This window comes from Rhamphochromis longiceps, linkage group LG11 (assembly GCF_057381845.1).
Source record: "Rhamphochromis longiceps isolate RC_006_pf linkage group LG11, R_longiceps_female_GT1.1, whole genome shotgun sequence".
NCBI lineage: Eukaryota > Metazoa > Chordata > Actinopteri > Cichliformes > Cichlidae > Rhamphochromis > Rhamphochromis longiceps.
Window position 1 is genome coordinate 8,238,900 of NC_140567.1, and position 12,798 is coordinate 8,251,697.

The 12,798-nt window shown below is 40.7% G+C and overlaps 1 protein-coding gene across 3 annotated transcripts in view; it reads right to left on the reverse strand.

The window, feature by feature from the left end:
- The window catches only part of vps13b (vacuolar protein sorting 13 homolog B), a 302,372-nt gene that overhangs the window by 148,298 nt on the left and 141,276 nt on the right, over window positions 1-12,798 (reverse strand). The gene's annotated exons all lie outside the window — the stretch shown is intronic.

The following is a 12,798-nucleotide window of genomic DNA, read 5'->3' on the forward strand; positions in this document are numbered from 1 at the left end:
AGAAGAAAAAAAATTGTGCAACATTCCGGGTGTTGCTGGAAAAGCCTGAACATGGTGAACAATACTTTCCTTGGTTTAAAAAAGAAAAAAACCCTACATTTGGTCACACACACTAAACCGTCTTACAAAATGCACATTACATACATTACATTACATATTTCTGAGCATCCATTTAAAACCACTGTGATTTTCTGAAACAGAAAAACAAAAAACTTTGAGGTTTCGTCAGTTAAATACTAAAGTCTTTTTAAAAAGCACTGGAGATCAGTCCCAGCTGTACAATGTCCCAAATAATACATAAATAAATAAATAAACAAATCAAATAAAAATCAAAAGCCTTTAGATGAGTAAGCAGTAGCCGGCAAGAGTGCAAGCAACAACTTTGAGCAACAATATTGCTTTGTGTTTTTCCATTTACTAGCCTAGTTAATGAAAAGCAAAGGGGTGCAGGGTCCAGGGGGCAGACAGCAGGTTTTGCCAGATACTTGTGTGTGGATGTGTGCTCACTTCTGTCAGAGAGACTACTTCTACTTATTTTTAGTCTCACTTATTAGAGAGGTGGATACTCTATGAGCCCTCTGGTTTCATGAGCAAGTTATACTGTAAGATATGTTTGGCATATCTTAACACGTTAAGACACACACCATCAAAATTTGCATATGCACTTGTATGATCTTTGGCTATAACTGCACGGGCCTGGAAACCATCTCCAAGTTTTCATGGGAAGTGAAAGAGAAGGCGAGACAGAGAAAAAGACTTTGAAAGCAGGATCAAGAGGAGGAGAGTGAGACACTGAGAAAGAGAGAGAAGTACAGATATGGTTACACTTTCATCATACTCTGCTTCCTCTTTTGATTATTCTTTAAAGGGTGGTTTGAAATGGGAACGCTTTTGCACAGTGACACATAAGCTTTGGCCTTTTTAAGAGCTGGCACGCAGAGAAAAAAAAAATCACCGACACTGCCTGGGCTGTTGCAGATCTAAGCAGGGTTAAGCTGTAAAGCAGGCTGACATACGGAAAGTGCCGGCTTTAATACCATGACTCGGGCCTGCACTTTGACGACGGTGCCTGAGGCTAATGCTATCCTGCTGGACATCTTGAATATATATATATATATATATATATATATATATATATATATATATATATATATATATATATATATATATATATAAACAAACAGATATGTGCCAAAGTCCTCAACCATCAAATATCGTCAGAACAACGGTACTGGCTGATGGGTGTGTTGGTATAAGGAACACGAGGAAACAGAAAAAATAAGAGCAATGGCTTCAGTTACCTATACTGTAATGTAAACAAAAAAGCATTACAGCAAAGTTTATTATAATAACTAGAATCCAGAGAATGAGTTTGTTTTAATCACCGTGTGATAGAAAAAATGAAATCACTGAGTTCACATCATGTGACAGTTTGATTAAGCACCTGGATGATCTCAGGGCTAATTTAATGTAAAACGAAGCTCAATTATAATTCAAAGGGATTTTGTATATCATATTTCTGAGTAAGTACACAATAGTACAATATCATAGTAATTATCGCTATAAACATTTTACTTATTATTTACTTTTTTAAAACTGCCATCTAGACACAGACTGTAAATAACTATTACAGAACCACGCTGTGCCTGATGAGTGACCGAATCTGTCACCATATATCACCTTCTAGGAATTAAAGTTTTACACATAATCAGAGAAAAATATTATGAACATAAATCATTATAGGTTCAGTGAAATTAAAAACCAATGGAAATCTGTTTGTGTTTTTGAGAGGAAACATCTGTATCAACCTCTTTAGTATAGAATTGTGGGAATTTTATGTAATAAAAATGATTAAGCAGGTGGTTTTTGTTCATTTAAAAAGGGTAGTTGTGACTATTACAGGGTAGAAAACACAGGCACCTATCTGTTACAGTGAATGTGAACAAATAACACAGCACCTTATAATGGTGTTTGCTCATGATTTTAAAGTGCTTATGATGGAACACAACGATGATGTCAGGTGTACGACAGTCATAGTCTTGCCACATTACACAGAAATATACTAACAATAAACAGATAATATCTCACAGATGACGACAGAGGGCAGTCAGACAATTGACTTTCTAGATGTTTATACATAAAGGCACACAATGTTTCAAGGAGCAGAGTATGTAATGGAAAAGAAAATGGCACAACAATCCTAAATCTGGGCGATACAAAACGAATCTTTGGTTGGCTCTTTTCTCCTTTCATTCCCTTTTGATGACAGTTATTAAAAGCCACAAACACAGAGAAACAAACATGTTGTATTTACCAATGGCAACAGTACACAACAGTACAAGTCCATAGGGGGACAGTGATTAAAGCAAAATAGCTTTTTTTCATGAGTGGAGGAGGTTTGGATCTAAAGAGCATTTGATGCTCTGGTGACCAGTGAGGACTTGTTGAGGAATCCCAGTTGCCCGAAAGTGGATGACAGCACAAAAGAGCAAATATTACTATGCCAAAAGAAAACAGTTGTACTGGTTGGTAGATGTCTTGTGAGTTCAAGTACAATCTTTTAATAATCCACACTTATTCTGGGTCACAGCGCTGTCAGGTGTTCAATCTGCATCCAAGACAAATTGGGCAAACATCTCCAGTAAGATCAAAATATAACAAGAACTGCTAAAGCTGCTCTAAATCTGTTCTTTTTAATAATATAAAATACTTGGTACTGTTTTAGCATATCAAACTTTGATGCCAAACAATTTTTGCTGAAATGGCCTTAAAATGTCAGCGAACATATTGGAAAAGAATCGTAAATGCCCGTCCTTGTCACCATCCTGTTACGACAGTGTCACGTTATTAGGAACGTGAACTCAGAACTGAACGGCAATCCTCCACCCAGTTCTCTGTGCTACTGTTAATAGCAGGTCACCCTGGTCACCTCGCAGACCTTTCCAAAGCCCCCCATCTGTGGTCTAATGCTTGAGCTGTGACTCATACACACACACACAGGGAGACAGACATACAGTATCCAAACAAAGACGACAGGGGCAACAAAGGGCAAGAAAAGGGAGCACTGGAACTGCTGAGCAGTGCTGACAGATCCAAGAGAGAAATAGTCTGAGGTCAGAATGTCCCATATGCATCATTGCTTTTATGACTGCCAAAACCACTGACAGCATCTCTTCCCTCTGACCAACTCTACAGCCCTCTATCCCTCCATCACCCCAACCTCCCATGCCTCTGTCCTTTTGTCCCTCTCACTGCTGAGCATGCATTGATTCAAGGTGGAAAATCTGCGTTGAGATGTGAGAGGAGAATCGTGGTGTTCATGGTTATGGTTGACATGGCAACAGACACACAAAAAATGTTGCCCGTAATCACAGGTCAAAGTGGAAAGTGAGAGCATGTATGTGTTTTATGTCTCAACCTCAGGTGTAAAAGTGCAGTTGAGGTTGTGCAGGGTCGTGTTTGGTATTCCACACAATTGTGTTTAACAGCTCTGTAACAGGCCAATAAACACAGCACTGGAAGCAGTTAGTGTGTGCGACAATGTCCCCCTCCCACGAGCTGAGGGCCAGGCCAAGTTCATGTATGTTTGTGTGTGTGAGAGAGAGACTTGCACAATGTCCTGTGACAGGAGGAAACTGACAGGAATACCAGGCTGACCTAAAACTCATTATGTTCCGTCACATGCTTGGGTGGCAGCGGGCCACATTTTCACTACTCACCAGCCAGTCACAAGGCTCGGCAAACTAAATTATATTTTTATCCTAAATAGGATAGTGGAAATTTATTTTCTGTTAGTGTAGACCCGTGGAAAGGCGGTGTTTCCAAATGCAGCTAAAGGAAAATTCTGAAATGAATTTAAAAATAGAAATGGGCACAAATAATATGTGAAAGCCAGAGGCATAATTGCAGTGTGGAATATCTGTTACACAACTTTACCCTACTGGGTTTAAGGGTAATGTGGAATAAAACTGCAGCAAAAACAAGACAGATAGCCCCTGGAAATGACTCGGGCACAACAAATAATAAAGTGTATGACCTATGCTTCAACAGCCATGTAGTTTATACATTTATTTCTCATTATTACATGGATAAATAGGGCTGACAGTGTTTGAAAGGGATTAAAATTCATATTCATATTCAAGTTGGGCCAAAGTTCAGAATGGCAGATGGTTTCATACAATATCTGTATTATTACAGAAGATTCAGTGGGGAAAAGCGAAATCAAAGATGCATAATTATCCGTTCCTTTTGTCCAATGACATCATGTCCTGTCAAAGTGAAACAAAATCTTTCAACATAACAAATGGAGTTAACGCTCAGCAACCTGGGACCATACTTTAGTTACCTACTGCCTCCAATAACAGATTCAGTCAGGAGAATAACACTGACGGACAATTTGAGTATCTGTGTGTGCGTGTTCAGGGGCCACGGATCACGTGGATCACTTGCAACACATTCATAAACTTTTTTTTATTAATGTGAAAAAAACACTTTTCAATTTCGACCAGGAAATCTCAGTTAAACAAGAAACGAGACTGAAGCCAATCAACTCCTTATGAGGCTGCACGTGCAGGGATTTTACTGTGAAAACATGCTCAAATGACACACTTAAACATTTGCAGAAGCATACACTGTGTGCTTGCATGTTCTCTGAAAAACTGAACACGTACACAATCATAGATCACATCCCCCCTGCTAGCTGCAGACAGCAGTTACTTAAAGAAAAGATTCATAATGAAAAGCGGTTAAAGAGAAAAAAAATGCCAAAAATAAAAAATAATTCACAACAGCAGTCAGCTCAAGGTGTTTGATTTTTGTAAGGTTCAGACCTTGCAATATTAAAGTGAAACCCCCAACAATCAAACCTACAAGGAAAAACTTGGTGGGGTGCAATGAACATGAAAAGACTGCTGGCACAAGCAGGAAAATAATAGAGAAAATGAGAGCATAGAGAGACCACAAACAGGACATGACCCAAACTGGGAGCTGGTTCGAGAGGAGAGGGCCCTGTTAGCTACAGCGAATGCCTCCCATTCTACTTCTGGAATCTCCAAGCAAGCCTGCTTATGAGAGGGAAGTGCTCTACTGGGATAAGATTATACTCTGAAGTTGTCAGGATCGACCCGGTCATCAGTTGAGCTCTGGTCTCAATAGGGAGCCAATGAAAAGATGATATTTCTGTTCAGTTCACCAGAATGGCTGCTGCTCCTTGCAAGCTTGCCCTGATGGTAAATTCTCCACAAAAAATAGTGCATAAGATTGCCTCTATTTACATACGTACACCAGCGCAGACATTGCTTTGTGAATCTGACACAGAGAAAAAGACTGCATTTGTTACTTGTGCTCACACAGATGAATTTGTCTCATGTCTCAGCACATCTCTGATATGCAACAAAATTCGCTCTCTGCCATTCAGTAATGAGACTGAGTGGGTTGACAGGGAACAAAGCTAGCTGAAAATAATGTGGGGACGTGTCATCTTGAATGATCTTCATGAAACTAGCAGTTAAAGGTTGTTCAAGTCTCAGTATGGATGCCAACAAACAAGATTCAGTAAAAAAGCCCCAGAGAGTTTGAATCTTTGAGTGACAGCCTGGTTATTTATTAGGTGACCAGCGCTTATCCATAGATTTAGGTACTGAGCCCTTCCTCTCAGCCCTCTAAATGAGCAAGGATCTGCTTACACTTTGATCTACAATACACAACCATAATTAAATGTAGGTTCTGGGCTGGGAGGCCACATGCAGTCAAGAGTAAATACTACTAGAAAAAAGACAAAAAGCTAAAAACATTAAAAAAGGGGAAGTATATCCATTTTGAGGTTATTTTGATTAAATTTTAAGATGCCCAAATACATTTTTCCCTTTGTTTCTTTTCTCTGGCACCAGATCACAGAGTTCTAAAAATGGGGTCTTCTTCGTGGGTTGTGTGTTTGTGTGTGTCAAGCTCTGCTCAGTTTTATTCCCGATCACTTCTCCGCACCATCAGATAGGGTTCAGAATACAGCCACATGTGCCGACCCTGTTTCAAATCTTTGGGTCTTAATACCCCTGAAAAGCATCCCTGACTTCATGCTCTTCTGAGCAGCAGTGGGAGTGCATGATCTGTCTTGTGTCGTACTTCTCCCTTGAGTCTTTGTGAGGATGGTTTATCTGGTTCCAGCAGAGCAGGTTCTAATAGAGAGGAAGCTGAGGGCCAAACACACTCAAGCTTTAAAAGGCTGAGGCCATGTGGAAATGGCCTATATAACCACAGGAGGCTCTTAGGATCTGCCGGGCCTCGCCAGTAAATGACAGAACAGTGAGTTAGATTGAGGACAGCCCGTCTACTCTTAAGACCAACTTAGAAGTGCAGCAGACAGTATATTACTCACCAATAATCATTCATAGACACAGCTTTATGTTTCAATCATGAACTGACAGATTATAGGAACGAGAGATCGGCCTTGTCCAAAAGAGGGATTCAAAATTTTAGCACTCATGACAAAACAAAGCAAAAATACATTGCTACTGTTTACCCTCAGTATTTAAAAATGGAGATAAGATGTTAGAAAACTGAACTGCTCCATTGTATGAATGGGTTAGCTGTCTGAATCACATCTGAATCTGAATCTTTACACATATGCAGCACAGCAGTCATGCAACAGAGTACTTGCAAGAACTACAAGCAATTACTGTCACCCTCACCTAACTCGACCCAGGCAATGAAATACGTGTGATATCAGTCCTGCGGCGCTGTACAAATCCGCTCTTAGGCTTATTGTTTTCATATCACTGTAGGGAAGAGAAACTTGGATGCCCTAACTCTGTACAGACCTTAGCAGAGCACAGACTTTGGAGGTCAAGATCACCCCTCTGTAGAGAGACCCACAACATGTGAAGGCCGCACGTGCACACACTTGCACATTTAAACACGTACGTACCGACAGATTTTTCCCTCTATTTTTCTACACACAATAATAAAGCCACGACACACAGGAAATCACCCAGAGATAGAGGAGAGGAAATTAGAAACACCCTCTCAGCATCCCCAATGAAAACATTTGCAACTCTGGAGCAGAAAAATCTCAGTGGAAGGATCGGCAGCAAACGGAAAACACATCCCTTTGTTTTAAAAACCTGATACCTCTCCAAATGTAATCTTCCTGTGCCTGCACCAGACGGGACACTGTGTTTCCTAAGTGGCCGGTCAGATGAACAGAAGGTCCTCAGAGCACAGAGCCCACTACCCCACCCACCCACTCTTAACCTTCTGCTCCCCTTCCTTCTTCACATCTTCCTGCATTTTCTGTTTGCTATAAACCAAAACAAACAAACAAATCAAAACCCCAAAACAATAGTCAAAAAGTGGGTGTTATAATACAAACTGTATCGTTAACATTTTGACATGATTAATGTGTGTACCTGAAGATTCCACTACGCAGATGTATCTTGCGGTACATGGATAGAGATAGAAGTTTTGGTTGGAAACCTCAGAGAGCAGATTTATTTCCTGATCTTCTTGAGAAAAACATTTAAGCATGATTCCTTTTGACACCAGATAGGCTGTGTCTCACCCACATGCCACCACAAGCAATAAGATCGTGGGCTGGCACCGCACAACGGGCTAGGCAGCCAGCCATCTATGTGGCCCTGCATTCCTCTCTTCCAACACTGCTTACAGAAGCTGACAAGCTCTGGAGGTCTCCCTGGCCGAGGTGGAAATCTGCAAAAATAAACGCTTTAGGTGACATGAGGCTTTGTTTGTTTCTGCTAGCTCAGCTGTTTGTGTTAGCGCGGTGGGTTAATTGCGACTTTGATCGCTGCGTTTATTGATCCAACAGTGGCCTTAGGAGCGCGGCTGGCCTGGCTCGCCTCACCTACTCCCACCCATAATCTCAAACAATCACCCCTCCACCACCTCAGCATGGTGAGCCAGTACAGATGGGGCTGAACATGGTTCTCCATTGGCAGAATGCTAGCAGTTTGCATGGAGCTACAAACAGTCCATCTACCTGCAGAAAGCATCTGTTGCCAGATGGAGGCAGTGTCCAAAGTATGTGGTAGAACCGGCCCGCATGTACTGCATGGACCCAGTAGGTTAAAAACCATTTTCTGCAGTGAAATACCAACACAAAAGGACAACTGTGGCACCTCCAAAAAAGCACAAGTGGGACCCTGTCAAATTAAGTCTGAATACATCGCTGATGTTTGGCTGAGCACCAAGGATGGGCTAGATTGTTCTAGGTGAGAGAGACTGCCTAAAGGTTAGAGTATAAGTGATGCAAGATTCATGGAATAACTGACAGCTTAGAGCAAAGTCCTCAGATATAAACACGGGTTGACTAAAGTTTGGCCAAAAGCAAGCTTGGCTTGGTTTATCTATAGTGGTGATGGTGTGGCCAGACAATTTTGCCTTTGGCTAACTGAAGAGAGTCAAGGTGGCTGTGATAATGTTATGCAGTATGTAATACAGGCCAAGTTGGATCAAATGGTGATGGACTGCAGATGAAAAGAGGATTCAAGGGCTAACTCTGGCAGATTTTCACCACTACTGATTTATACAGTGTGACCCAGTGAAGCAGGCCAAACCGGGCTGTTCTAAACCCCAACTGATCTGATTCGACCTGCGTTTGGCACGGCTTCCTTCATTGTCCCAAGACAAAGGGTGGATGTGTGCTCCATCAATTTAACCCGATTCCCGTCCAAACTAGCTTTCCAAGACACATTCAGAAGATCAGGGCATAAACTGCACATCATTTTTCTATGACAGTTTTAAAACATCCCAATTCTGTCAGCAATTGCAGCTCCTGTGGCAAATCTGTACTCGCTGTAGTGTATCAGGAGGGTTTTTTCAATCAAAATCAGTTCCAAGTCTCTAAACTGCTGAGATTCAAGAGGCTAGAAACACAGGAGAATCTCAGTAAGCGCTTTTCCAGTACAGTCCGGTGAGAGGGTCAAATATGTGAGTGCGTCTATAATGGCTCTGAGGTCATTAGTGTATTGACACAGCGGCAGATGATGGAATGGGATTCTGGCCACACATGCACATTAACACACACTCGTCAAGATGTGAACGTGTGCATACATACACCCACGCACAGTGTTCTCACTGGGTAAACAGCCAATGACATCTACTTTTGCATTGTGGGCTCTTGATTTAGATCAGGCGATACTTTCTTTTTGTATTTCTTACATATTCACTAACTACCTCACCCTGTGCCGCTTTCCGTCCTTCTCTCGTTCTTTATTCTTTTGCTGTCATCCTCAAATCGCTGAACAGTCTTGCGGAGACTTAATGTTAGAAGAGACCCCTTCTGTCCTTAGCATTAACCTCCCTCTCTGTTTGCACTCAGCCAATCAGCACTTAAACAATCAGGAACTGCAAGCAATTATAGCAGGCTATTCATTTTCATATGCTGTTCATATGCTGAAACACACCAATTCATTTTCTATTACATCGCGGACTCTCATATGTAAAATATGTGTACCTCATTCATAATGTGTGCACGTATTATTTAAATGCTAATAAATGTGAAATATATTATTTGACATATTATCATATTGTTTGACACCAAATACTCTAAGGAGTGTGTGGGTAGGTTTCGTGTGTGAGGTGATAACAGGTTAGTTAAATTGTTTCTTTTTTGCTTTGTTTTTTTAAGCACATCCATTTTAAACAATCTCATTGCAAAACTATAACATTTATTTTTTGCACTCAGATTTATCATGCTAAATGTTAGTATATGGATTTAGACTTACTGTATAATAGAAGCCTGAATTATTTTTTAGTATGCCATATCTACCAAATTGCTTATGATTAAGATGAGCCAGCATCTCTCAGGATTTGTAAGATGACTGTCAAGTTTAAAAGCTAACAATTTATCTCCCCAATACTGAAAGAAACATGGTGTTTAAAGTGGCCCAAAATTAAAGCTGTAATTACAAATCACTTGGAAATTGTGGGTTCTGACAGACAGGGAGGATGAGGTGTTGAATGGAAGGATGATAGGATGAAGGGAGGGGGCAGAGGATGAAGTAATGTGCCTGCACAAAGCACTCAATCCGGGGGTCAGATCCTGTTCATGGAAACCATCTGGCCAGCTTAATCTGAGCCACACCAAATCCAGTGCACATGATTCTCCTTTCTGTATATCTCTCACTTTCCTCCTGCCTTCAACCTCAGCTTCTTCCCATTTTTATCCAGTATTCTTCCCAGCTTCCTACACCTCCCTCTCCTTTCCACCGCTTTACCTTTTTTACCCCACTGCTTTTTTCCCTCTTTTTCTTTCTCAAAAAGTATCCTACTCATTAATGCATGGCAGCTGCAGGGAGCAGTGTTACTTCATTTTTCCATGGCAACGGTCTCTCTGTTTCAGCAGATCCCATTTCAGTTTTGGTAACAACGTGCTCTGTTGCCAGTGCTGAACACATTCATGTGTTAAATAGAAGGAATCATTTTAAAATTCCTGAAATAGAATCACCATCCTGATCACTTGCAATTATTATCAGAGCCAAAAAAGAACATGGGTGTCCTCAGGAGAATAGGGTGGAGAAGGGGAGATGGCTGGATGAAAAGTGCTACGGCTGAGCAGTGGGGGAGAAGAGTAGAAAACAAGAGGGAGAGTAAACAGAGCTCGGGAGATGTGGTAAATAGCAATGACCAGAAGCACAAGAAGAAAGAAAAGCTGTGGGTGAAAGCTCCAAGGATGAGTGCAGGAGCCACTCGTAGACATTTCACGTTGCTCCAGCCTACGTAACATTTACAACAGCGCCCAATGTCAAGTGACTATTTAAAAAAATAATAGAAAAACATATTACATTACCAAAAAACAAAGCATGCACAATTAGGATGATGTGCGCTGGACAGAACACTCTGAGTCCATCATGCATGTTGCAGTGGACACTGGCTCTGTTGCTCTAAGCGAGTGAAAGACTGAGACCTCTGTTCATCCAAGAAGTAATTAGCATAGGTAATGTGTAAACTCCATTTGTCTACGAGCCAGCAAGCTTTTCTGTTTTCAATATCAGCTGCCTGACTTTGTCACGGACAGTCTCTTTACTTTTTTGATGGTGCTTTAATTATTTATGAATAATGACTTGGATATTTTCATTGTATGTGTCATCTATTATTCCTAAACAGGTAAGACTCTTACAAACTGAGATAGCTAGGACTGCACATAATTTAAATCGAAGAGATATCACAGGTTAGAGTGTGGCAATATGAGGGCTCGGATTCAGATAAGCTGTGTTTAGGAATGTATGTTAACATAGTTTGTTGGTCCTATTAAAAAAGGCAAATATGGTGAAAAGAGTGACTTTAGAGCATAATGATTGATTAATAATGATTAATTACTGTACTGATGGCATCTCCAGACATTTTCACTTTATGCATCAATATTTTTGAATCTCATTCCTATTAAAATGAAAACACTTCCAGTCAGTCGCTGTGCATTTGTAAGATGAAAAATAATGCCACAGCAACAAAGCATCATCACCACATTTCAGACAAGTGCTATGGATAAAAAAAAAAGAGTGGTTTACACTATCACTAGCTATCACATCTTTATGTTCTGTTTAAACAGTCTTAAGTGGTCTCAGAAGCTAAGGAATAATAAATACTTTGGTAACTTTGTATCCCCCAGTCTCATTAACCCAACCTTTTTTCTGTCCTTCCTGCTCCTCTCGCTTCTGTAAAAGTCAGAAAGAAAGCCCTGCATGTTAAATTGGGCACATGTGCAGCAGAAGTGTGAGCCATTAGGTATTCTGTTTACACCACACTAAAATAAATGGAGTGGTTCAAGTTTGGGGATATCCAAGACCTGGGGTACCAGCTGTTGGGGTTTTCGGTTTGGTTCGCTTCCACTCCCATGTCAACAGGACAGAGTGTTTCCTAATTACTGCTGCAGTATGTGGTGTGGTCCCAGTCACACAGCCGAAGGGGACAGAGGAAAGTGGAGGCAATGACGGGCTCAGCAAACTATTAGTGGGTTGAGTTAACTCTTGTGAAAGTACTGTAAACAGCTCAATGTACTGACATTGGACGCCGGTTCTGGAGAATTATTTCAATTCACATGCTCTCTTTCTGTCTGAATGACATCAGATTGTGTGGTCCAAGCAATAGGAATTAAAATAATTTGAGAAGGGTTGTTTCATTTATGCCTCAATAGTTATTGTTTACATGCTCATAGAAACTCACCTTAAAGCCCTACTCAATTTAAGGAATGATTCAGCTGTGACTAAACCCTGAAACTAAATAGCCACATTGCCCACAATGAATAAGCCCACTGACAGAAAACCCTGCTGCACCTGTGATGACTTACATGCACTCACAACAGTATAACTATTACTACATGCAAAAATTGAATCTTGTTCATTTATGATGCCCGTTGTGACATATGCTTGCTGACAGTTAAATGTAACCATAACTTTGAGAGCTAGTAAGAGGAAACACTAATCTTTTAACAGTAATGTACAGTGGGGCAAAAAAGTATTTAGTCAGCCACCGATTGTGCAAGTTCCCCCACCTAAAATGATGACAGAGGTCAGTAATTTGCACCAGAGGTACACTTCAACTGTGAGAGACAGAATGTGAAAAAAAAAATCCATGAATCCACATGGTAGGATTTGTAAAGAATTTATTCGTAAATTAGGGTGGAAAATAAGTATTTGGTCACCTCAAACAAGGAAAATCTCTGGCTCTCACAGACCTGTAACGTCTTCTGTAAGAAGCTTTTCTGTCCCCCACTCGTTACCTGTATGAATGGCACCTGTTTGAACTCATCATCTGTATAAAAGACACCTGTCCACAGCCTCAAAC